The 27,197-nt window shown below is 42.9% G+C and overlaps 1 protein-coding gene across 5 annotated transcripts in view; it reads right to left on the bottom strand.

The window, feature by feature from the left end:
* Nucleotides 1–27,197, bottom strand: part of CALN1 (calneuron 1) — a 520,654-nt gene that overhangs the window by 96,397 nt on the left and 397,060 nt on the right. The gene's annotated exons all lie outside the window — the stretch shown is intronic.

The raw sequence follows: 27,197 nt of genomic DNA, 5'->3' as shown, positions 1-27,197 counted from the left end.
AGGAATGTAAATTGGTACAGCCACTATGGAAAACAGGATGGAGGTTCCTTAAAAAACTAAGAATAGCGCTACCATATGATCCAGCAATTCTGCTCCTAGGTATGTATCTGCAGAACACCATGGTTCAAAAGGATACATGCACCCCAGTGTTCATCACAGCACTGTTTACACAGTCAAGACACAGAAGCAACCTAAATGTCCATTGACAGAGGAACGGATAATAACTTCTAGTCATACTTTTATGTATCTTCCTGTTTCCTTTCTGGACATAAAACCTTAGGATTATATAATCATAATCTTATTTTTATACAGTATTTAATTTTAAGGTTCCCATTGTGTTAAACTAGCTTTAGCTGTCAGACCTAACTTCCTTGAGATGAAGTCATGTTGTAAGGACAGACGTATGCTTCTCATACAAACATACCGTTGATTCTTCCTTTACACAAACACTTGCTGATTAAAAAACAAAGAGCAAAACAAAAACAAACAAAAAAAACCTATGCTGGCTGCTCAAATGGGTATTTTGTGTCTGACATCTTAGGCATATTACCTTTATTGCCCCATAATAATCCTCTCTATCTGTGCATCTCAGACTGATGGGATGAAGTTGGGCAGACACTCATCAGAACAGGATTGGGATGAAATACAGGCCACCTCAACTTTATGTCTACTGATGGTACTTCAAGCTGCAAGTCAGATTTCTCCCCAGGTTACATGGTGGACCTTTGATATCACTGGGTTCCCTTTATATGAACGCTCTTTATAACTCGTAAGTGGATGCATTGTTTAGGAGAATCGGGGTCATGCTGCTGTAACATGCCAAAGACTGTCAATGACTGTCCCTCAGAGACAGAGGTTCCATTAGTTTATGATGCTGCCATGTGGACACAAGGCCCGAGAGTTTGCCGTGGTTGGGGGAACATGTGCAGAGTCATCTAACGGCTCTTAAATGTGTTCATCTCAGAAGCAACGCACACTGATTCTGCTAAGTTTCATTTGCTAAATCAAGCCATGTGGCCATGCCTAACTTTCAGGGGATGGAAAAGGTATTCCTCTCGTGTGTTAAAATTCAAGATCAGGAAATCTTGGTGAACACTAGCCATGTCTACATGCAGGACATTTGCTGGTGTGGGCTGTTCAGCATCCTCACCTAACAGGGCAGGTAATCCAAGCTGGACCAACTGTACCCTCCCTCCAGGGTATCCAATCCACCAAATGCTTGAGCTGGCTCATCCCAAACAATGTTTATTTAGCCTGAAATACCACTGAATGAGCTGAATCTGGAGATCAGAGTCTCTCCAGAAAACTTTGAGTGGAGTTCTTGAGTGGAATTCAAAAACAACAGGAACAAAAATGGGCTTGTTCATTCTAGCTGCATCCCTCAGCTAATACTGTCAATTATTCTCTGTTATCTAGCCCGCCTTCCCCTGGAAGCTACCCTTACTTTAAGGGTAGTGTTTATTTATAGATTCGACTGTGCCAGGTCTTAGCTGTGGCATGCAGGATCTTTAGTTGAGGCCTGCAAACTTTTAGTTGTGGCATGTGGGATCTAGTTTCCTGATCAGAGATTGAACCAGGCCCGCTCCACTAGATGCATGGAGTCTTAGCCACTGGATCGCCAGGAAAGTCCCATTTTATTCCCCTTTTTGCTCAGCCTGTTTCATTAGCTTTTCTATGAATTTTGAACCCTACCAATAACCCATTCCAGAATTCTTGCCTGGAAAATTCCATGGACAGAGAAGCCTGGAGGGCTATAGTCCATGGGGTTATAAAGAGTTGGGCACGTGAATGACTAAACAACAAAACTTTCCCAACATATTCCCTTTTTGCTAAGTAATACAGAATTTTTGTTACCTGCATCCAAAATTTTCCAAACAGAAAAAAGCTTAAAACAGAATGCCCAGTTGATGTGATCTGGGCGTGACAGGATATACTGATGGGTATATATTGGCTGGGAGATGCAGGAAAGAAAATCAGACTTGAAGCCAGGAAAATCGGGTCCCAGTCTCAGCTTTGCCATGCGTCTTGCTGAGTGAACCTGAGCAAACCCCAAAACTCATCTATATAATGAGGCTCTGCGACAAGTTGATCTTCAAAGCTCTTCCTGGCTCCAGTGAACCGTGACTGTGTCATTTGGGGACTGCAAGCACAAACTCTATATTTGGTTCCTGATTGAAACTGAAACCAGGCCCCACACTTTGATAAATAACTTGTCAACTCCACACGTTTGCCTGGAATCGCATTAGCCAAGGAATTCGTGGATTGCTTATATTTTACGTTTCAAATGCACAGAGATCCTGACATCACTCTGGGAACAAGCCATCTGCCCTGAGAATTCACCTCAGCATCAGGGGTGACATTCAAGTGACATTCATGCTCATCACTCACCTGATTCCTACTCATCGTCAGTCACATACTTTAGGTTTTCAAGATGAGTTGGGGGTGTCCTTCATTTCTACATCACCTTAGTAGCCATCCCTTAGAGGCAGAAGAACCTGATATTTCCAGAACTCTGAGATGTATTAATATCAATAAAAGCAATGATTATAAAACTTTCAGCTCTCTGGCTCTGATTAGAAGAACCCCAGGCACTGGGCAGACAGAAAATCCTAAGTATTTCTCAGCAGGTGGGTGCACAGATGAAAAATGAGATGACTTTTCCTGTGAATAAGGTTCACCTCTCATTAAAATTCTGCCTAGAAGAAAAGGATGATATTACTGAGATATGAATGACTCACTAAATCAGAGGGCCTTTCTGTACACATTATCCTTCTTGCCTTTAGCCAAAGTAGACTCTTCCCTCACTCTTAGATTTATAAAAAGGGATTTTTCAAGATATTCAGCCCTGATGAAGTAAGAATGAAGTCCAGGCACTACTGGGCATTGATGATGTTTGGTCTTGCACACACATGAAGGGGCTTCACCAAATCATAGCAGACAGTGTCAGCGGAACCTCTGAGCTGTTGCTTCCGCATGCTATAGTCAGAGACAACCTCTGGTAGAGATTTTTTTGCCTCTTTGAAAAGCTACCCGAGTTGAAAGGGCTCAATCTAAAGGCTTAAGCAGTTGAGCAGAAGAAGCATTGGTTACCCATAGATTCCAGAAGGTCCTGACAAGCCAGGGCCTCTCGTGTTAAACTTGAGACTTTCCGCTGGGCGCAAAATCCTGATGGAATTTGCCCAGCAAACACTCTCAGTTCATAATTTGAACGTCTGGTTGCTTTAGGAGCTCAGGTTCTCAAGCGTTTCAAAAAAGCTGTTTTTCTTTTTAACGTGGTTACAACTGTTATACCTGCGGCCACTTATGAATAGAGAAACCACCCACGCAAAAGAGGTGCCTGTTTGCGTTTGATGTCAGAAATGTGCCTTGAGGCGTTTCCGTCTGTAATGCAGGGTAGGGGGTTTTTAAAATGATTTGCTTCCCTCTCCACCCCCCAGTTCTGGCTACTTCCCAGCTAGGACTCACCCAGCAGATTAACTGAGTTCCTGCTGACCTTGGCAGGACAGTACGAACCCAAGAATTTGGCAGAACGGAAGCTGTGTTGGTGCAACCCAAGAAGCAAGGAGTCCGGCTGGGGATGCAGTGGCTTGGGTGGGGATTACCCTCTGGGTCTGGGAATCCGGTGTCCAATGATTCTGTTATGGCCTTCACTCTGGATCTGGCAGCTCTGAGGTGTGTTTTGCAGTGCTGGGTTCCAGGACACCACCTTGTAAAAACATTCCACACGTGGGATTCTCACAGGCTCAGCTCTTTCGGCTCAGATGGGCCTGACGAGCTGAGCCAAGGGTGCAACCACACCAGAAGTCCTCAGAGCGAAGGCTTGGGGTGCTAAGCTGGTGGCGAGCCAGCACCTATAAAGTGGAGGCTGGGTGCAGCGTCCAGCACAAACATTCGCAGATGAGGCTCGAAAGAGTATTTCCCATTAAAGCCTGATGCTTGGATCAGATGTGCACCCGACCCCCAGGGCTACCTGCTCACTCTGGCTGGTTGCTGCTTCCCACCAGGAGGAAGAGGTGAAGGGATGAAGAAAAAAGAGCAATGGAGGGCTTGCCTGGCTGGGCATGGAGGCTGGCTTCCATTAGCTCCGAATTCCAGCAGTAAGTCACTCAGGGGTACTTCTTGCCTTGCTAGGCTAAGTCTTACAGAAACTCTTAAAGATTCTGCCATCTAGCTTCTAAAAGCTCCTCTAGCTGGGGAATTACTAAAAATATCAGAGGGTCAGGAATGACCTAGGGCCAGTGTTTCAGCTGAGGAAATAAACAAAATCCATTCCTTGGGAGCAAATGCATTTCAGGTTAATGGTATGTGTTGCAAAAGGTTTCTCTTTGGGTCCTCCTTTGGCTCCAGAGTCTTCACTTACAAAATACGGATAATAATCTCTAACTTATCTAGAAAATAGGGTTAGCATAAGAATCAAATTGAATAACGCATAGACGAGTGCTTTGCGAAGTATAAAGACATAGGTGCCTACCATTCATCCTTACCAATAATGAAACACTAAAGATGCCCATGTGTGCTGTCTGGGTGAATCATTTTCATGAAGCTCTGTGAGAAAAAAATGTCTCTTGTCATTTCTGCCCAGCTGAAGACTCCCCAAAGTGTCAGTCTGCTCTTCACGAAATGGCATATCTGGGTGAATCAGAGGTGTGAATCAAGGCTTCTCAATATTAAGCTTATCTAAGACTGAAATTGAACAAAGATATTAACATCTATGAACCCTAAGTTGTTTCATCTGCAAAATGGGAACACAAACTCAGTCTTTTAGAATTTCTGCTGATTAAAGGAAATGGTGTGGGACTTCCATGGTGGTCTAGGGGTTGAGAATCTGCCTGCCAATGCAGGGGACACAGGTTTGATCCCTGGTCTGGGAAGAGCTCACATACCTCAGGCAACTAAGCCCACAACTAAGCCTGTGCACAAGCCTGCATGCCTAGAGCCAGTGCTGCACAACAGGAGAAGCCACCACAATGAGAAGGCCCCTGCTCACTGCAACTAGAGAAAGCCAGCGTGCAATGAAGACCCAGCACAGCCAAGGAAAGGCAGTGGTGTATGCAGGCTGCTTTCTCACAGTAGAGTGAGGCATGCCGAGGTTTTTGCTCCTTTGTTTGCTTTTGCATACAGGCACCAGAATGGGAAAACCAGAAGGGACAGTTGGCCCTAGGCCTGAAATTCTTGAAGAAGAAGGTGTGGGGGACAAAGACACCCCTCACCTTCCCAGGCAGAACGTGCATGTCCCAGGGAAGGTGAGAACCAGTCTGGACCGTGAACACTGGCTGAGAGTCACCAGGTAGGGGCCCTTCTTGGTGTCCACCAAGTGCTCAATCCAGCCCCAATTCCTTGGAATTCCATCCACCTTTTGAGGCCATTCTCAAGTCCTCCCTTCCTTTGTTAGATATTCCCAGACTTCCTCATTTAGAATTTCCATGGTTTCTCTAATTCTCCCACCTTTCTTGGTCCTACTACCTTGAGAGCATCCTTACAGTTTTCATAGTTTATTATTTGTGTGCATCTTGGGTTATCTCCCCTACGAGATTTCTGAGAGCAAGGAGTATGTATTTTTCATCTCTATGTCCCTTACATTGCTCCATAATGATATCTGCTTTTTGAAATATATTTCAGACTCTCACCTCATCATCTGTCTCACGCCAGTCCTATAAATAAGCAATGAGAGCTGTCTTTCCCTCATCACATAATGCCTGGGATACTGCAGCACTTCTTTACAGACCTCTTGTCTTCAGACTGGCCTCCCCGATTCATCTTATTTGAATGCCATTTTAATATCGTATTTAAATTTTCCACTCAAAATATTTTAAAGGCTTCGCACTGCCTACATGAAAAAGTAAAAACTTCAGAGCCTGGAGGGGAAGACTTTCCACCAGCTGGCTCTAATCCAGAGAGTAAAACTCTTCTAATGCATACATTCCCAAAGCAGTGAGGCTGGTCAGCTCGTTCACTTGCTCACGCTCCTGTCCATCCATCCATGCATCCCACATGAGTTAAGCACCTGCTCTACACCATCACTGTGTTAGGTTGCAGAGATTTATATATAAAAAGGCACCGTCCCTGACACCAGTGCAATTACTATCCAGTGGATTGGCAGAAAGTAAAGAAAATATTACAATTCTAAGGGATAAGAGATCCCAGCAGTGTAGAAAAGCCAGTGCCCAAGTTGGCCTAAGGGAGTCAGGGGAAACTCAGCAGAAAAGGGACCAAGTCAAAGTGGTTTTCCAGGAAGACCCGGTAAGGTGGGGTTAAGAGAGGGAATTCGATATAGAGAGAAACGAACATGGAAGAAAACCAAGGACATTAAGAGAACATGGTGTAATTTCATAGGTGGTTCAGGAAGACATATTTGGAGCTGAACTCAAACTAAAAGGGATCCTTGAGGTGTGTGAAGTAGTATTGATTATTTATGTTAGTATTGCTCAACTCATGTTCCTGAACTCAATTCTGAGAAGCAATCAGGAAGACTGTCATCAGGATTAAAAAAAAAAAATTTTTAACTGTCCTATGGTTAAAAATTTTGTGAAGTATTAGGTTGGTCAGAAAGTTCATTTAAATTTGTCTGTAAGAGCTTGTGGCTAAACCTGAACAAACATTTTGGCCAACCCAATAAATACATGCTGTCTTCAACTTTGGGAAGTTACAATGTTCCTAAGCATATTAAAGGTTCTGTTAAGTCTGGCAGGGCAACAAGCTGTTTAAAGTGTCTCAAATTGGTCTGTCCAAAGAAAGTGCCACCACTATGTATTCCCTGCAGAATGGGACCCAAGGATTGCCAACAGTATGGAAACACTGGTCAGTCTAAAAGAATTCCCTGAAATATTTCAATTATAAAATTGTAAAATTATAAACATTATAATAGAAAGAAGAAAAAATAACCTTAATACATGTGTGATCACAAACATACCCATCTTCTTACATAAGGTCCCATAATGTTGGAGTAACCTGATGCTCTATAGTGACTGAAAAATAAGCTATATAAAATGTAGTCATGGAAACAGAAATATTTACCATGCTTAGTTCAGTCACTCAGTCATGTCCGACTCTTTGCAACCCCATGAACTGCAGCATGCCAAGCCTCCCTGTCCATCACCAACTCCTGGAGTCCACCCAAACCCATGTCCATTGTGTTGTGTTAGGATCAAGATTATGGTATGTTAGAGTTGGAAAGAATCTTAAACAGCAGATTTTGAAAAGCAGGTGAGGCAGCACTCTTTTCCATATATGGCCTAGAACACATGCTGTATCATTGACCTTGAAAAAACCCTTTCTCACTTTGCCTCACTGGGAAACTCCCACACATCCTTGAAGATACAGCCCAAGCAGCATTTCTTTTGAACATCATCCTTGACTCCCCAGGTTGACTTATGTAAAACCCTCTGGGCTTTCTGAGCACTTCCATTAGGCAACACTTAATGCTTTCTTACTATGTTGGGTGGTGCTAGTGGTAAAAAGCTGTCTGCCAATGCAGGAGACATAAGAGACACGGGTTCAATCCCTGGGTCAGGAAGATCCCCTGGAGAAGGACATGGCAACCCACTCCTGTATTCTTGCCTGGATAACCCCACGGACACAGAAGTCTGGCAGGCTACAGTCCATAGCGTCACAAAGAGTTGGACATAACTGGAGCAGCTTAATACATATGCACACCATGTTGAAAAATTTTTTTCATAATGTGAAAGTTGCAAGTTAAGTTTATTTGGGGGCAAAATGAGGACTGTAGCCTGGGAGACAGCATTTCAGATATCTCTGAGAAACTGCTCTGAGGAGCCAAGTGGGAAGCTAGGTTATACAGAAGTTTTTTTCTTTTTCAAACTTTAAACTTCTTGTTTTGTACTGGGGTATAGTCAATTAACAATATTGTGGCAGTTTCAGGTGAACAGCTAAGGGACTCAGCCATACATAGGCATGTATCTACTCCCATCCAGGCTGGCACATAACAGTGAGCGGATTTCCATGTGCTATACAGTAGGCCCTTGTAGGTTATCCGTTTTGAATACAGCATTGTGTAGATGACCTTCCCAAACTCCCTAACTATTCCTTCCCCCTCGAGAAGTTTTGCAACAAAGAGCAGGTAGTCTGAACATCAAATGATTATTGTTAATTAAAGAAGACCAGATAACCCAAGTTAAGGAATTTAGCACTTTTCTATGTATAGGAATACGCAAGAGTCGGGTCTCCCTGAGCTCATTCCTATGATTCGCACCTCAGCAATCTGGGGTCAGTATCCTGTTTTGTATTCTGAATTCCTTCAGGGCTCACTGTAGAGAATGGCTGCAGTCTGATGGCTGCTAAATGGCAGGTATTCTTTCCTTTCTGAGCTCCCTCAGGGCTCACCAACTCACCATGCTTGTTGGCTATAACTGTGACTGTGACATACTTGTTCACTAATAGGGCAGGACGTTTTCCGTTTCTCTCCAAGGGCCTACTATGGCAGGGGATCCAAAGATGCAATTGAAGGCCAAACAGAGGTGGTCCTGCCCTCCTGGAGCTTAGAGCCTGATGGGACAATGGACACCAAACAGGTAAACAGCCAGGTAAAGTACGTTGCACATTGAGAAAGTGCTATGGAGGAATAAAAGAGATGTGAGAATCAAGGGATTTTGTTTTAATGGTTTACCTTGCTGTCTTCTCTGCTGGTTGTGAAGTATTTGAGCATAATATCTGGCTCCCATTTGTATAACCTGGCATAGTATTGTGTGCACATCTATTGAGCATGTATCACTTCTGGACTGAGTAAGTGACTGCTGAATTCAATAAGGGAAAACCATGATATGTAGGTCTTGCCTGAAGTGACAACTAATTAGTGACAATTTAGGGCATTACTCTTGTTTAAAGTGGAAGAACACTTGTAAGTTCACAGCCAACCTCAGAACAATGACTTCTGTGTTCTGTTGGTATTTAGGTTTATTTGATTGTTTGGTTCTCTCAGGCCCTGTAAAAACACAAACATAATCGATGGCTTCAAACTAGAATGGGCTCGAAGGAAGAATGCATTTTATTTAGGACATGGTGGCTTCCCCCCTGCATTTGTGATTAAAAACAGGAAGAAAATATGTATTGTTCATCCAATTAACCTCAAAGGTGTGCCATTCAAGCGAGGTTCAGACAGTAGACCCACTCCATTATTCCAAAATCCTTCATTAAACCAGTTCTATCTGTAGCCCACACCTTCCTGCCTTCCATGTGATTCCGAGGGCCAGACAGTGTGACTACCTAATTTAAATAAAGAGCTAGCTGGTTGTTTCCTTTGGGTGCCAAGAAGATTTAGAGCAACGACCTGGCTTAGGGATAATATCCTCAAATACAATTTTCGGATTCTATGAAAAATTAGAAAGTGTACATAAAGATGTTCTCATCCCTCCAGGAGAGACGTAGACAGACATGCACACATTTTTTAAAGCATCACAAGAGACAACACAGCCCTCTCCCTCAAGGCCACTTGGTTTTTAAAAGCTATTGGTGTCAGGATCATCCTTGATGAGTCTGTAACCAGACGCTTGCAGCCTGAGACTCAGATTTCAGGTGTTTTTGCTTCTTGCAGTGGCTGATAGAACTAACTCCGTCTTCCTCAGAATCTACTTTTCCAGATACAGATTATATTTTCTTGGTAGGAAATACGAAATTAAATAATTTCCAAAAATTTACTATAATAGTTAATATATATAAAAGAATGCAAGTATATTTCTTGTGACGCTATGAAGCACTATAGACCTAAGAGGCCATTGTCCACCTTAAGGCCCAGAACATAACCAATACTCTTGCCTTTATCTATGCAGTCTTCCTCATTCCATCCTTTTGCATACTAGCTCAGATAAAACAATATTTGAATGCTGGAGAGAGTGTGAGGAAAAGGGAACCCTCCTACACTGTCGGTGGTAATGTAAACTGGTGCAGCCACTATGGAGAACAATATGGAGGTTACTTAAAACACTAAAAGTAGAGTTACCATATGATCCGGCAATCCTGCTCCTGGACACATATCCAGAGAAAACTCTGATTCTAGTTTATGCACCATTATGTTCAAAGCAGGACAACTTACAAGAGCCAAGATATGGAAATAACCTAAATGACCATAGACAGATGAAGTGGAATACGAAGATGTTGCATATTTTACAGTGGAATACTACTCAGTCATAAAAAAGAATAAAACAATGCCATTTGCAGCAACACAGACCGATTTAGAGATTATCATACCAGGTGAAGTAAGTTAGACAAATACCATATGATATCACTTATATGTGGAATCTAAAATATGACACGGGTTAATTTTCCTGTGAAACAGAAACAGACTCACAGGCACAGAGAACAAAGGGGAAGGGAGAAGGTGAAGGTTGGTTTGGGAGTTTGGGGTTAGTAGATGTAAACTCATATATAGATAGACTGCATAAACAACAAGGTCCTACTGGAGTACAGGGAACTGTATTTAATACCCTGTGATAAAGCAAAATGGAAAAGAATATTAAAAAAGAATGTGTGTGTGTATATATATACATATATATAAACTGGGGCTTCCCTGGTGGCTCAGTGGAAAATAATTTGTCTGCCAATGCAGGAGACTTGGATTCAATCCCTGGGTCAGCAAGATCCCCTGGAGAAGGAAATGGCAACCCACTTCAGTATTCTTGCCTGGGAAATCCCACAGACAGAGGAGCCTGGCCAGCTACAGACCATGGGGTTGCAAGAGAGTGGAACACGCTTAGCGACTAAACAGCAATATATATAACTGAGTCACTTTGCTATACACCAGAAACTAACACAACACTATAAATCAACTATACTTTAATTTTTAAAAAATCACCTGAGGGGTAGGAAACAATATTTGAAGACTGTGTTTCTAACTTTTGTTTTTAAATGGCTGTGGCTTTTTTTTTTTTCTGTATAAGATTTCCTTTTCTTTCTGTCTGTCTTCCTGATTTCTCTTTACCTTGAAATTTCAGCATTTTGACTACGATTTCACAAATTTCCAAGAATTCAGTGCAACATCGCACAGACTATAACCACCTGAAAACAGCCCTCATCCCAATTCTTCCTTCCCATCTTTTATTCTACTGTTGCTATGCATCTAACTTAAACACGCAAAACCTTACAACTATTTTTTCTGTAAAAGGCCAGTAGAGAATTCCCTGGTTGTCCAGGCATTAGGGCTTGACTCTTTCACTGCCCATTCCACAAGCTGCAGTGTGGTCATAAATCGACAAAGGTCAACAAATCAACAAATTTTTGGAGTGATTAAAAATTAAATTTATATTGCCCTACATTTCAACTATTCCTAGAAATCTTCATTTTTACACATAGGTCCACGTTTCCCTCATTATCTTATCTGTTCTGCTTTAAGAACGTCCTTTTCATTTCCTGTCATACAGTGTCACTGGTAATGAATGTACATTCCTTTAGGCTTAGAGATTTTTTTCTTTTTTTTTTTAATTTTTATTTTTACTTTATTTTGCTTTACAATACTGTATTGGTTTTTCCATACGTTGACATGAATCCGCCACGGGTGTACATGAGTTCCCAATCCTGAACCCCCTCCCACCTCCCACTCCATATCATCTCTCTGGATCATCCCCGTGCACCAGCCCCAAGCATCCTGTATCCTGTATCGAACATAGACTGGTGATTCGTTTCTTACCTGATAGTATACATGTTTCAATGCCATTCTCCCAAATCATCCCACCATCTCCCTCTCCCACAGAGTCTAAAAGTCCTTTCTATACATCTGTGTCTCTTTTGCTGTCTCGCATACAGGGTTATCATTACCATCTTTCTAAATTCCATATATATGTGTTAGTATACTGTATTGGTGTTTTCCTTTCTGGCTTACTTCACTCTGTATAATAGGCTCCAGTTTCATCCACCTCATTAGACCTGATTCAAATGTATTCTTTTTAATGGCTGAGTAATACTCCATTGTGTATATGTACCACAGCTTTCTTATCCATTCATCTGCTGATGGACATCTAGGTTGTTTCCATGAGAGACTTTTTAGAGTAAACATTCTAAGTCACACTGCTAGGCTCACAGAGATATTGATCATTATGAGCCTTGGAGGAGTCAATGGGTGTCAGCTCAAGGGCCAGAGTGTATTTCACAAGTGGGTGAAATATAATGGGTGCAGGACAGTCGAGGCAGCAAAAATGCAGGAAACTAGAAATGGATCTCAGTCTAAAGGTAGCAGCTATGCTCAGCTTCATTGAGACTGCTATGTGGGAATGCAGGCCTGCTCTTTCCAGAACAGTTGATCTGAGTTGTTATATGAAATTACCCTATCTTACAAAGCAAACAAATAAAATAACAGAACAGAAGCAGACTCTCAGATACACAAAACAAACTAGCGGTCATCAATGGGAAGAGGGATGGGGGAGGGGCAAGTTGGGGTAGAAGATTAAGATGTACAAAGTCCTCCTTATAAAATAAACAGGAGACAAGGACATATTGTACAGCGCAGGGAATATAGCCAACATTCTGTAATAACTTTAAATGGAGTTTAATCTATGAAAATATTGAATCACTAGGCTGTACACCTGCAACTAATATAATATTATACATCAACGATACTTTGAAAACATAAAAAAGAAATCACTCTATCTTAAAATGTTGGCAACCAATTAAAAAATTTTAACTTACATTTTCCAGACAAAATAAGGCTTCAGGTTAGGTCTGGATCACGGGTCAGCAGTTTGCAACCTCTGTCTTCCACAGTTTTCACAACAACCCAAAAGAAATGAATTACCAAAGAGAGATCATATTTGATGAGAACTGTTCTTTTTTCTATCTCATATCTGAAAACATTCTATCAAGAGTGCCAAGTCCTAACCACTAGATCACCAGGAATGGTAAAAACATTCTATTGACTGGACTTGATGGATATCCCAGGGAAAGTTGTTAGTATTCATGGGATATGTAAAGCTGAGGTCACCAGTGTAAATTGAGTCATCTCTGGGTCTGTGCTCGATGCAAATGCGTGGGAGGTCCAAGACAAGGCAGTTGGCGGGGGGGGGGGGGGGGGGGCCTTTCCCAGAGAACAACTAGACAGAGATCCACTAGCATTTATATCCACCCAGCAGAAGAGTTGTCAGCTTTTTGTAGACCAGAGAGGGTTGCAGTGAAGAAAAGAGAGCAGGGGACAGAACAGAAATTACTTACAAGACTGAAAGAAAGACAAGGCAGGGACGTCCCTGGTTGTCCAGGAGTTAGGAATCTGCCTGTCAATGCAGGGGATGCAGGTTTGACCCCTGGTCTGGGAACTAATATCCCACATGCCATGGGACAACTAAGCCCATGCACCCCAGCTGCTGAAGCCTGCGCCTCTAGCACTCATGTGCTGTGACTCCTGAAGCTGAGGCTTAACTCTAACCCTAACCCTAACTGAGAGGATGATCCAAATTAACAAAGATGATTACGTTGTCAGACTTAGCTGGTGGTTCAGTGGTTAGGAATCCACGAGTTCTATATCTGGTCTGGGAAGATTCCACATGTTATGGGGCAACAAAGCCCAAGTGTTCCAACTGCTGGAGTCCACACACCCTGGAACCCATGCCCTACAACAAGAGAAGCCACCACAATGAGAAGCCCATGCACCGCAACTTGAGTCGCTCCCACTCACTACAACTAGAGAAAGTCTGTGCACAGCAGTGAAGACCCAGCGCAGCCAAAATAAAGAAATAACATTTAGGAAAGAAAGACAAGGCAGTCACAGTCCCAGCAAGGAGTGGAGAGGTCTGTCTGCTAGGAGCTAGGTTGTCTGGTCATCGCACCACCAGCTGGCAAGGAGTGAATGAACAGGCAGCCCTCCTGTCACTGTACACAGCACTGCTTTCCCTTCTCCCTCCTTTAGCTGTGAGTGGAATGAACAAGCTCATCTGGCCAATGGTAACAGAGGATGCTTGGCCACGAAAGGCAACCTACAGGAGAAAGGAGACTCCGGTTTTTGCTCTTCTCTGAACCCTTGCCTATAACCTCATTTTGACAACACAGGCAGAGGGGGAGTGCTGACTTGTCAGCATAGTATAGACTCCCAGGGATGTGGGGTGAAGTTGTGCAGAGGATTGCGAGATTCTTAAAATAATACCCTGGAAGTTCTTCTCTGCACGACTCGAAACCATGTCAGGCCTCTAATGGCATAGCCTGCTGAGTTAGAAAAAGGCTTCTAGAAACCACAGTTTTAATCTAACAATAAACAGTCTCCCAGGGCCTCTTAGGCATGGCTGCATAAATCTGACTACTTAAAAATAGAGGTGTAGGGAGCTCTGTTTCACTTCACTGGCATTGAACACTGAACCGGAAGAGCCACTGAGACTACCCGAGCACTCTCTGGGTCTGTGGGAACTCCTGGTGGGAGGTAAATGTTTACTCAGAGATCCAGGACACAGAACCCTCCACGTTGGATGCTGGACTGCAACAAAGGCTCCACGTGGACGTCTGGGTCTTGTCTGCAAAGCTGCTCTCATTTCGTTCGTTGACCTTCCTGAAAGTCATGCTGTTTTGTTCCCCAGTCCCAAACTCCACTAGGCAGCTCTTTAAATATTCGAAGGCTGTGTCTAAGTCTCCTTCCTACATGCTATTTTTTTTAAGGAAAAAAAAAATCCAGGTCCCATCAACCACTACTCAAGTGAAGCAGAGACGATGGTTCCACCAGTCTGGTTGCCCTTTTTCAGAAGCACACTTATTTTTATCCATGTCCATATTTATTCAACACAGATCCATGCAGCACTCAGAGTGGTCCCTTGAGGGAGTCAGGGAAGGTTTGACATTGTAGGTGACATCAGACTTGAGGCTTGCAGAAGCAGGAGTTCAGCAAACAGAGTGGGCAATGAACCCAAGAGATAAAATCTGGAAGCACCATAGGGATAAGGGTTGCATGCTCTCCTGGTGCCAAAGAGTTCCCAGTTACCATCCACCAAGAATGCTGGACCTTCACGCTGTACAGATAATTTTCAGACAGAGATAAGTAGTTTTCCCTACCCTGTCTAGAAAAAGAGGGTTTGTTGCTGTTCACTGTTATATCCTCAGGGCCTAGAAGACAGAAGATACTCAACAAACATTTGGTAAATAAATGAGCAAATGAACGGAGTGAGGTCAGTGATAAGAAAGGCAGGAATCAGGGGAGGGTCATTTATCAACCTTGCAAGAACTTCCTATCAGGGAATACAATAGCCGTAGAGTGTGTGTGGGTGGCGGGGGGCAGGGGAGGGTGGATAAACGAGGATGTGAGGGATGTGAGAATGAAACTGACCAGGGTCCTGTGGGGCTCCTGGCACAGAAGTCTTTCCATGTCCCTCATTCCTTGTTTGCAGGGAACTAACTCCAGCCTCTATGACCTTCCCTGAGTCCCAGTGGGCAGATTCAAACAGTTTCTAATCAGCAAAGGGAGGGGATGCAGAGACAAGGGAGGACAGCCAAGAAACAACAATGAAACCTTGGGGCAGGGTGCTGGTTCCGTCTCAAGGGATACACCTAACAATATCTCTGAGCTCTTTATAGAACTACACACTCCTACAAATGGAAGATGTCAGCATTCTTCATTCCAGAGAAGACCACTTAATGCCAGGTTAAAGGAACTAGAGAAGCTCATCAAGAGATTACCTGAGACCAGATTAAAGGAGTGCAGGCCCTGCACACACCCTGAACCCTACACCAAATCCTCCTGGGTTGGGACACACAATTTTTCAAGACAGGGACCTACTGTGTCCCCTTTTTCCTGGCAAAGCAATAAAGCTATTCTTTCCTACTTCACCAAAAACTCTGTCTTTGAGATTTGATTCATCACCAGTGCCCAGAGGCCAAGTTTCTGGCATCAAGAGGAAGAATATAGGGACTTCCTTGGCGGTCCACTGGCTAAGACGCCATGCTTCCAATGTAGGGGGCCTGGGTTTAATCCCTGGTTGGTGAACTAGCTCCCACATGCCACAACTAAAGATCCTGCATGCTACCAGGCTCCTCGGTCCGTGGGATTTTCCAGGCAAGAGTACTGGAGTAGGGTGCCATTGCCTTCCGAATCTGTGCTTACCACATGCTAAAGATGGTACTAGACATATAGTAGTGACCACAGTATTAATATACTTAGTGCTTGTAGATGATAGTTACAGTAGTGATGATGTGTGTGAGACAGAAGCTTCAGTTGTGTCTGACTATTTGGGACCCCATGGACTGTAGCCCACCAGGCTCCTCTGTCCATGGAATTCTCCAGGCAAGAATACTGGAGTGGATTGCCATTCCTTTCTCCAGGGGATCTTCCTAACCCAGGAATCAAACCTGGGTCTTCTGCATTGCAGGCAGATTCTTTACCATCTGAGCCATAATTCCTCCTCTTCTACAGTTGGGGAAATTGGGGCAGGAGGAGGCAGTAAGATGCCCATATTACACTGTGTGGAAGCGATGGAGCTGACTCTGGGACTCACAGACAGTGGTCTGGGTCCACTGTCCACCATATCACCTAGTGGGCTGCACACCTCTAGAAAACTACATGCTGAGATCCAAGGGTGGGGTTCTGGCTGCTGCTAAGGTGGAAATCCAACACAGGTTGCTGGCTTCCTTCTTGAACCTATCCTGGAGAGTTCCCAGGAGCAAGGATTGTATTGGCATTATACCTCTTAAGAGAAACACTGGATTTAAATTATAAACGGACATATGCTTCGACCTAGCAAATTCACCTCTACAAATGTATCCCTCTATTATGCTATCACTTATATAAATGATAATGTACAAGGTTAATTGTTTTAAAGAACGTGTAGTAGCAAAATCCTGGAAACTTTGGTCCATCAACAGAAGCTGATAATGAGATAAAAAGACTGTTGTCTCTAAAGAAATACCAAATCCACATCTCACACCATATGCTAGCATAAATTCCAAATGGACGTATATCTAAATGTAAAATATGATACTATAAGTACTAGAAAAACATGGAGTGAGGATGGATTTTTAACTATGACACCAAAGCCAAAAGCCACAAAAGAAAAATTCATAAATTTGATTATATAAAAATTTTTAATAAAAACTTTTGCTCTGTCTTTAAAAACTTAAAATCCAACTGACATACCAGAAAAATTGTTATAGCTTAAATAACACAAAAAGCCCTAATTTACTTATTATATTAAAAGCTCCTATAAATTCATAAGACTATTTTCACATAAAAGACAGGTTTATATATTTTCAATACAAAGATCCAAACTAACAGCTAACAGAAAAAGAAAGAACTGGCATTTAAATATATAGATTTCACATATTTAGATATGGCATACTTTCATTTTCAGTCAGTTCAAAACATTTCAAATTCTATTGTGTTTTCTTTTTGACCCATGGCTAATTTAGGAGTGTAATGGGGATTTTAAAATTCTTTTTTATTTATTGTTTTCTAACTTAGAGCCATTATGATCAGGGAACATACTTTATTATTTCACTTTTGAAATTTATTGAAACTTATTTTAAATGCCACCATCTGGTCTATATTGGTAAATGTTCCATATGCACTTGAAAACAATGTATAATCTGCAGTTGTTCAAAAAAATATTTTTATACATCAATTAAGTCATTAATTTGTTATTCATCATGCTGAAACCTCCTGTGTCCTCACTGATTAATTGCTTGCTTCTTTTACCAGTTACTAAACAGTATGTGGAAGTTTAGAAATATAACTGTGGATTTGTCTATTTCTCTTTTAGTTGAGTCAGATTTTATTTTCTGAATTTTGAAACTCTGCTATTAGGATGCATATAAATTTAGAACTGTAACATCCTCTTGTTGAGTTGACCCTTTTATCTTTAGTAAGGCTTGTCTTAAAGTCTACTTTGATATTGATATAACTACACCACTTTTTTTTTGGTTCATGCTGGCTGAGTACATATGTTTCTGCCTTTATATTTGCAACATTTCTGCATCTTTATATTTAACTGTGTCCCTTGTAAGCTGCATACTGTTGGATTTTGATTATTTTTAATTTTGAAAATCTTTATCTTTTATTAGAATACTTAGTCCACTTAATACTAATGTAATTATTGACATATTTGGGCTTAAGTATACCTTAGTATTTGCATCCTTGAGTTATAAAAGATGATTTTGAATTAGTATACTCAGCACTTCTGAGAAAAATGTGAAGACCTTACAATAGTTTGACCCAATCTACTTCCTTTCCTTTTTGTACTATTGGTGCTATGCTTTTAATTATGCATATTTAAAACCCTCTGTGATAAATGTTTAGTCTTACACAAAGTTTCTCCATTATATTCAGAAGCATACGTCTAGATGAATAACAAGACTCCAAAGTTCAAATAACAAGTCAAAAAAAGCCATGGATGTACTGATATCAATACTGTAAATCTATTCAACAAAGGACACCACCGACAAAGTTAACTGATGGAGGGAAGACTGAGAGGCCATATTTGCAATCTCTAAAAGTAACCAACAGTTAGTACCGAGGACACAACAAGATAGGAGATCCAGCATTAAAAATGGGCAAAAATTATGAACAGACAATTCATGTAAAGGTAAAACAAATCACAAGTTTACAAAGAGATGTTCAATTTCATGAGTGAGTAGAGAAATGCAAACAAACAAAAGAGGTGTACCACTTTACAATGATCAAATTGGTAAAAATAAAAAAGTCAGATAAATATTATGACAATAAAGAAGAGAGAACCTTCTACACTGATATCACCATTGAGACCAAGTTGGTATCACCATTTCAGAAATCAATCTGACAGGCAGTACATACTTTATAACCCAGCAATCCTGTTCCAAGGGCTTTCCAGGTGGCTCAGTGGTAAAAAATCTGACTGCAAGGAGGAGAAGGAGATGCTGGTTCAGTCCCCTGGTTGAGCAGATCCCCTGTATAAGGAAAGTGGCAACCCACTCCAGCATTCTTGCCTGAGAAATCCTATGGACAGAGGAGCCTGGAGGGCTATAGTCCATGGGGTCACAAAAGAGTCGGACATGGCTTAGCAACTAAACAACGACAATCCTGTTCCAAATGATGTTCCAGGTCTGTAAGGGGACTTTTATGGGGATATTTATGTCAACAATGTTTGAGGATTAGGGATCGGAAGACATTCTAAGTGTCTATCAATCACTAAAGAAATTAAAGAGTAAACTGGGGGGAAAGAAGAGTAAACTGGGATGGATGTGTATAAGGGAATGCTCTGTGGCAAACAATGAACCAGAGGTACATTAAATTTAGTTAATGACATATATTAACTTAATTAATGAAATTAAAAGACGCTTGCTTCTTGGAAGAAAACCTATGACCAACCTAGATGGTATATTAAAAAGCAGAGACATTGCCAACAAAGGTCTGTTTAGTCAAAGCTATGGTTTTTCCAGTAGTCATATATGGATGTGAGAGTTGGACTAGAAAGAAAGCTGTGCACCAAAGAATTGATGCTTTTGAACTGTGGTGTTGGAGATGACTCTTGAGTGCCCCTTGGACTGCAAGGAGATCCAACCAGTCAATCTTAAAGGAGATCAGTCCTGAATATTCATTGGAAGGACTGATGCTGAAGTTAAAGCTCCAATACTTCGGCCACCTGATGCAAAGAACTGACTCACTGGAAAAGACCTTGATGCTGGAAAAGACTGAAGGCAGGAGTAGAAGCAGGTGACAGAGGATGAGATGGTTGGATGGCATCACCGGCTCGATGGACATGAGCTTGAGCATACTCAAGGAGTTGGTGATGGACAGCGAAGCCTGGCATGCTGTAGTCTATGGGGTCACAAAGAGTCGGACACGACTGAGTGACTGAACTGAACTGAAAGATACATTTAGCAATTGTTTAGATCTTAAAAACATAATGTAGAATGAAAAAAAGTAAGATCTAGAAGGAGATCTATAGCAGTATAATATTCAAATACACTTTAAAAACATCAATACACAAAATGACACGCTATTTTAAAATATATAGTAGATACAGTCCTGCAGAGTGCTTAGAGCTCAGGCTCCCTGCATAAACTGCCTGAGTGAATTCTCCCTCTGCGATGCGCTACATGGGAAAGTTACTTAATATAGCTGTATCTCAGTTTCCTCATCTGTTAAGGGAGAACAACAAAAGAATTTATCTCGAAAGAATTTATCAAGGCTTTGCCATTGGTCCAGTGATTAAGAATTCACCTTGCAATACAGGGCTATCTGGGTTCCATCCCTGGTCGGGGAATTAAGATCCTACCTGCCTGGGGGCAATTAAACACGAGTGCCACAGCTACTGAGTCTGTGTGCGACAAGTAGAGAATCTGTGTCCTGCAACAAATGACCCCGCATGACACAACAAAGATCCTGTGTGCCCCAGCTAAGACCCAAAGCAGCCAAATAATTTTAAAAAAAAAAAATTTTTTTTTTCACAGTGCTGTTGAGAGGGTTAAAAGGGATAGAGTACGTAAAAGATGCTTAGAACAGGGCCCTGGTAAATTGCTTAGAGTTATCAATAATTATTGTTTTCAAAGACATTGACTAAAACTTTTAGAGTGGGTATGCAAAGGTAGGATGGAAACAAGGGAGTAAAGACGAAGATGAAAAAAGTAATGAAATAAATCAATGGCAGGAGTCATAGTTTTCATGCACTGAAGGAAAAATAGTGTGTCCTGAACCAAATAATAGTAATTAACTCAGCTTTCTGAGCCTGAGATTCTCCCAAACTTGAAAGAGTTAAAACCAAATCCTGTTGCTGAGGACAGGAAGTGTTACGTTCTTCTTCAGAGGAGGTCAGTGGTCTACACTAAAATCTGACTTATATGACATGTCTGTGGGGTTGAACAAGACTGCTGAGTAAATTCATGAATAATTTTTCTACCGTGGCTGATTAAGTTATTTACAAAGTTAATTTCTGTTTAATGAGTTAATAAATAATTGTGAATTAGTCAGTTACTTAATAAAAGTCTCACACTGAGGATCTGTTATGTTTACAAACACTTGCTAGCCTCGCTCTGAACTGTGTTCGTGTAGATACTGGGTACCGATTTGGTACCTGTTGCTCAACATCTCTGGGAAAGAAGGGGGAGAAAACATACTAATGGTTTCCCTTAGAGGTGACCACACTGAAATCCAGCAAAGTGAGCCAGAAGCAAATGGCACAGCTCAACCCTGAGACAAGGCAGAACCCAGGGAGTGCCAGCACCAGTGGCATAAACCACAAGTGCTCCAGGAGTTCAGAGTCATTAGTGGAGTGATGCCCCAGGCAGGTTTCTAAAGGATGTATCCACAAAATTGCCTTCTGCTGGCGAGAGGCAGAGGGTCAAGGCCACTCTGGGGATGGCTCCTGGCAGAAGCCTGAATGCCTGCTTTGTAGATCCCTCAGGCATCAGATTCCAAAATCATTTCTGGAAATAGTAGTCTCCAGGGAAATAGTAGACTCTGGGTTCATTTTCTTTTAATTAGCTGAATCACATAACAAGAAAAAAGTTCCTCCGAAGGAGGGAAATCAGGGTGTCTTCATATATTTCTATTTCTGTCTGTTTCCAAAGACCTTGAGTAACAAAATCCAATTCACATAAATAGAGCAGTGATGATAAAGGTAGCCTGAATTTATATATTATCTTACATCCCGAGGGCTCCAAGAACTTTTAATACAAACACATAATTTTCCACACCTGTCTGACTGAGACAAGCCCTGCACAGCCTTTTTTTCCGGAGATGGAAAATAGAGTTTGTGGCCTGCGGGTGATATCTGACACACTAGAACCAGGTATCCTGATTTTGAATCCCTGGTGATGTGTGATGGCAGGGAAAACTCTAGTTTGCAGTAATCTGAAACCCGAAGGGAGTGGCTGCAGTTCCAAGTGATAACTGCCACCTATTATGCGCTAGCTCTTTGCTGGGAGTTTTCTGTTCATCTCAGCTGATGAGACCACACCATGAACCAAGGCAATTTTACTGAGAGGTTAGAATGGAAAAGCATTAAATTACAATTTACAATACAGTTACAATACTTACAATAAGAACAAGACCAGGAATTTAATCCTAAAGACTCTCTTACCACACAACTTCCCTGTGTTTGTTTTGGAATTTCTGAAAATATTATTGGACTTAAAAGTTTTTTTATTGTACTGGAGTTATTTTTTTTTTCCCTAAGAACTTCCGCATAAATCAGGTTGCTTTGTAATCCTCTTGCCACAATGCAGCTACGATTAAGAAAATTATCAATCGTATATGGCCATTTGTTGTTGTTCGGTTGCTCTTTGCGATGCCGTGGACTGTAACACGCCAGGATTCCCTGTCCTTCACTATCTCCCGAAGCTTGCTCACTCATGTCCATTGAGTTGAAGATGTCGTCCAACCACCTCATCCTCTGTTGCCCCCTTGTCTTGCCCTCAATCTTTCCCAGCATCAGGGTCTTTTCCAATGAGTCAATTCTTTGCATCAGGTGGCCAAAGTATTGGAACTTCAGCTTCAGCATCAGTCCTTCCAATGAATATTTGGGGTTGATTTCCCTTAAGACTGACTGATTTGATCTCCTTGCAGTCCAAGGGACTCTCAAGAGTCTTCTCCAGTACTATATTTCAAAAGCATCAGTTCTTAGGTGCTCAGACTTACCTATTTAAATTCACCCCTTTGGGTGACCTTTGGTACTACCAACCTCTTGCTGTTGAAATACCCTTTGTTCTAAGGACCAATATTTAGAGATATTAAAGCTAGTGTTTCCCAGTGATTCTCAGCAGTTTCTAGAACCCACTGCTGCAGTCATAGGTCAGCCCTCTCTATTCCCTCGATACCTCAGAATCAGATCACCTTTAAGTTTGGGCTTAAGAAATCCTTCCCCCAAGAAAACGCCCATGCCACCCACAGGAGTCTTGCTTCCTCTCTATTTAGGACTGGTTTACAGGAATACAGAAAGGGGTAGATGTATGGATGACTTTAAGGCATCTAGTCCTGGGAATTCCCTGGCAGTCCAGTGGTTAGGGCCCAGGTTCAATCCCTGGCTGGGGAACTGAGATCATACCAGCCATGAAGCAGAGCCAAAACAAAGAAACAGAAGGTAATCTAGTTCCAAAGAGAGACATCTGATCCGATGAGAGGAAGGCCAACAGCATCGTAAACGATAGAGATGGAGATGCTTCCTAAGATAGCCGCCTCTCAGAGAAGCATCTGGTGTGCTTTCTTTTCCTCCTTTCCAGGGAGGAAGCTGCTGCTGCTGCTAAGTCGCTTCAGTCATGTCCGACTCTGTGTGACCCCATAGACGGCAGCCCACCAGGCTCCCCCGTCCCTGGGATTCTCCAGGCAAGAACACTGGAGTGGGCTGCCATTTCCTTCTCCAATGCATGGAAGTGAAAAGCGAAAGTGAAGTCGCTCAGTCGTGTCTGACTCTTGGCGACCCCATGGACTGCATCCTACCAGGCTCCTCTGTCCGTTGGATTTTCCAGGCAAGAGTACTGGAGTGGGGTGCCATCACCTTCTCCCCAGGGAGGAAGGGATGGAGGTAAATCCAGTGATACATTCCCTGGGAGCCTGACTCCCAGCTTTGGTTCAGACTCGCAGAGGATATGCTGGTAGAGCATGATGGGAAGGGGCTCACTGAGCAAGCAGCTGGGGAAGATGGCAGGCAATTAGGTGATTCAGTGCCAGGTCTGGGCACCGTGTGTCTGCAGAGAAGGGGTTGTTCTGCCTACACTCTGCTCTGAGTCGGGGGAGGGGGTCCTGGTAACCCCTCCCCTGAAAAAGAAAGTGAAGGTGTTAGTCACTTAGTTGAGTCTGACTCTTTGTGACCCCATGGACTGTTTAGCCCTAGACTGCCTAGCCTAGCCTGCCAGGCTCTTCTGTCCATGGGATATCCCAGGCAAGAATACTGGAGTGGGTTGCCATTTCCCTTCTCCAGGGGATTTTTCTAACCCAGGGTTGAACCCGGGTCTCCTGCATTGCCCACAGATTCTTTACTGTCTTAGCCCGCCAAAGATATTCCTCCCAGGGGCACATGGCCAATGAAAGGTGACTTGATGGGTCTTCAAAATGCTCCAGCTCTATGAAACTTGTATATTACCAGGGTGCTACCTGGGCAGGAGTAGCAAACACACGCTTCTCTGGACGCCATTAGATTTTGTTTTCTCTGCTGCCAGTTCATCATTATTACAGCATGACAATGATGGACATTCAGGACTGGCCATGAAGATGATGGACATTCAGGGGAATGACACTGTTCCCTGACCTCCTGGAGAGGAAGCTCTTAAGGGATACTTGCTCTCCCTGGTTTTCTCCTGTGGCTGAGACCTGGGTGAGCGATGAGAGATCCTGGATATAACCTGCTCCAACTCCATCATTTTACAGATGAGGACACTGTTGGGGGAGGGGGTCTAGTCCAGGGTCACAAACGGACAGGTGGAAGGATTGAGAGTAGGACCCACATCTCTGGCTGTCACTATGATGCCTTTTGAAACTCCAGACTATTTCTTGCTCAAAGAATCTACTCCCTGAGTCCCTCACACCCCAATCCCCTAAACCACCAGAGCCAGCCTTTGGATGGATGGATTGGAAACCATGGATCCAGTCAGGACAAACCTTTGTTTAAAGTCACAATGGCGTCCCATCAGAGGAAGAGTAAAATCCAGGCTCCATGGTGGCCTGGACATTCCCTCTGATTTGCCCTGCCCGTTTGCTGCCTCACTGTGCTCTAGCCAGATAGGATGTCTTGCTGTTCCAGGCACATGCCAAGTTCCCACCTTAGGACTTTATATTTGCTGTTCCTTCTTTGTTTTATTGGAGAAGGCAATGGCACCCCACTCCAGTACTCTTGCCTGGAAAATCCCATGGACGGAGGAACCTGGTAGGCTGCAGTCCATGGGGTCGCTGAGGTCGGACATGACTGAGCGACTTCACTTTCACTTTTCCTTTCATGCATTGGAGAAGGAAATGGCAACCCACTCCAGTGTTCTTGCCTGGAGAATCCCAGGGACAGGGGAGCCTGGTGGGCTGCAGTCTCTGGGGTCGCACAGAGTCAGACACGATTGGAGCGACTTAGCAGCAGCAGCTTTGTTTTATAATTTAATTTTATTGTTTGGTCACACCCAGGATCTTTAGTTGGGGCATGTGAACTCTTAGCTGCAGCATTTGAGATCTAGTTCCCTGATCAGGGATCAAACCCAGGCCCCCTGCACGGGGAGCCCACCGTCTTAGCCACTGGACCCCAGGGAAGTCCCAGTACTTGCAGTTCCTTCTGCACAGAATGCCATTCCCACAGTCCTTCTGAAAGCTGGCTCCACCTCCTTGGAGAAGCCTGCCCTGACCAGCTAATCCCAAGGAGCCCTGCTTTATTTTCATCCTAGCACTTCTAAGTAAATTACAAGTTTATTGTTTGTTAACTGTCTCTCCCTCTGTTTCATTCACCACTGGTTCTGAAGCCTGCCTGGCACACTGTAGGCTCTTAATAACTATGGGTTTAATGACTCTATTAAAGGATGACTACCACGGCCACCCTTAGGACACAACACACATTTTTGGATGGCATCCTGGAATTTGATCTAGTGCCCAGTGGTTTCAGGAAAACACTTCAGTGAAGAAGTAAATAAGAGGAACAAGGCTTTCCAGCTTCCAAGAGAACTCCGAGAGGAGTTTGGCTTGTTACAGTATCTCAAAATATGCTCTTTGGACTTGAAGGTGTCACATTCCATATAAGACCACACAGATAACAACCAGAAAACCAGCAGCTTTGGCTCGATGGCTTGTTCTGCTTGGTTCATCCAGCAGTTGAAATCAAAGCCCTTCACTCTGAAATGCAGTCAAGTGACCTGAACAATTGTGGATCTTCTTTCTTCTTGGGTTTTTTTTCTGTGCTCTAGTTTGTCAAAACTGATGCAGCTTTCCCCTCTCCACCCCCGCCCCAGGAGGCAGCCTCAGCCATCAATCACTTGCCCAAACTAACAGATACAGCTGCTGATTGCAAAGTGAGAACCGGGGCAGGACCACCCCAGAATGGAGTCTGCTTTCTAGGGCATCTCGAAGGGAAACAATTGCTTGCTGAAGCATGAAAAATGAACAGCCTCGCCTTTGCAGCAACTTCCTTCTTGTGTCTCAATCAAGTCACTGATCTGGTGAATTAGATACGCTCAGTGCAACTGCTAAATGGAAGAAATCAAGAGGCCACTTGGCAGCGCTTTCCTGAGCCATGAGATCCTCGTGCTCACGCCCTCATATTCCTGGTTCCACCCTGATGCCTCAACTTCCTCCCAGTGGCCTCGTACATATAAATTGAAATCATTTCTTCCTCTACGACATCTGTACCTGTCCTCTGCCCTCCATCTACACGAGACCCTCTCAGTCCTTACCTGGACTTTTACAGGGGTATGAGGCCCTAGGCTCTCTGGACCAGTCTTCCTTGCACCATCTGCTAGGATCATTCTTTCTGAAACTAAGTTCTCAACCTGCTCTTGTCAGCTCAGCACTGTGGACCCCCTGCCTCCTTCTCACCTTCACATTTAAAATCCATCAGGAAGACTTGTCCAGCTCGTACTCACCCCTCAAGTCATCTCTATAAAATCTGCTTTGCTTCCCCTAGTGGTAGGAAGGGTTTCCCCCCTAAATGCTATAAATGCCTCTGCACTTGTGCAGACTCTCAGTCCTCCACGCTTTCTACCTTGACTTGCTAGTGCCCAAAGATTATCTCCTCCATTCTGTTCTCTGCATTGTCCACACAGCCGTGCGCCTTGCATTGCAGATGCCATCATACACATTTCTGTTAAGAGAATGGGTTTATTATTTAGAGGGGTTAAATGATCACTTTAGGCAAATAAAACGGCTATATCACTGACAGATGACAGGTGCAATTACCTCTTTTTTTCTTTTACACATTATCAAGGCATTTCTGAAAGGTCTATTTCATTTTTATTATATGTGGTTTTCATAGTGCTTTTAGCTTTCTAAGATGTTTCCACATCTGTTATGGCCTTTTATTTGCATACCAATTCTTCCAAGATATGTGGGAAAGTGTTTTGAATAATTGTAAATAAAATTTCCTGAGAAAGAACTATGTACTGAGTGTCATTTAAGTGTTAGGCATTGTACTAGGTATTAGGATTCCAGGGGGTAGGAGGGCCTGCGGCTAATGACAAGACTGACAAATGCAGGAACAAATCCCATATCATGTGGACCGTGCTCTGGTGGTGCAGATGTATGTTTCTAGGGACACACAGGAAGGATCCCCCTCCCAGTGGAATATAAAGAGGGACAACCTTGAAAAAGAGGGAGAAGATGGTCTGGCAAGATGGGATTGGAGTCAACAGTGCAAAAA

This window comes from Ovis aries, chromosome 24 (genome assembly GCF_016772045.2).
Source record: "Ovis aries strain OAR_USU_Benz2616 breed Rambouillet chromosome 24, ARS-UI_Ramb_v3.0, whole genome shotgun sequence".
NCBI classification, from domain to species: Eukaryota; Metazoa; Chordata; class Mammalia; order Artiodactyla; family Bovidae; genus Ovis; species Ovis aries.
Note: the sequence above shows the minus strand (reverse complement) of the source record. Positions and strands in the feature narration are given on the sequence as shown.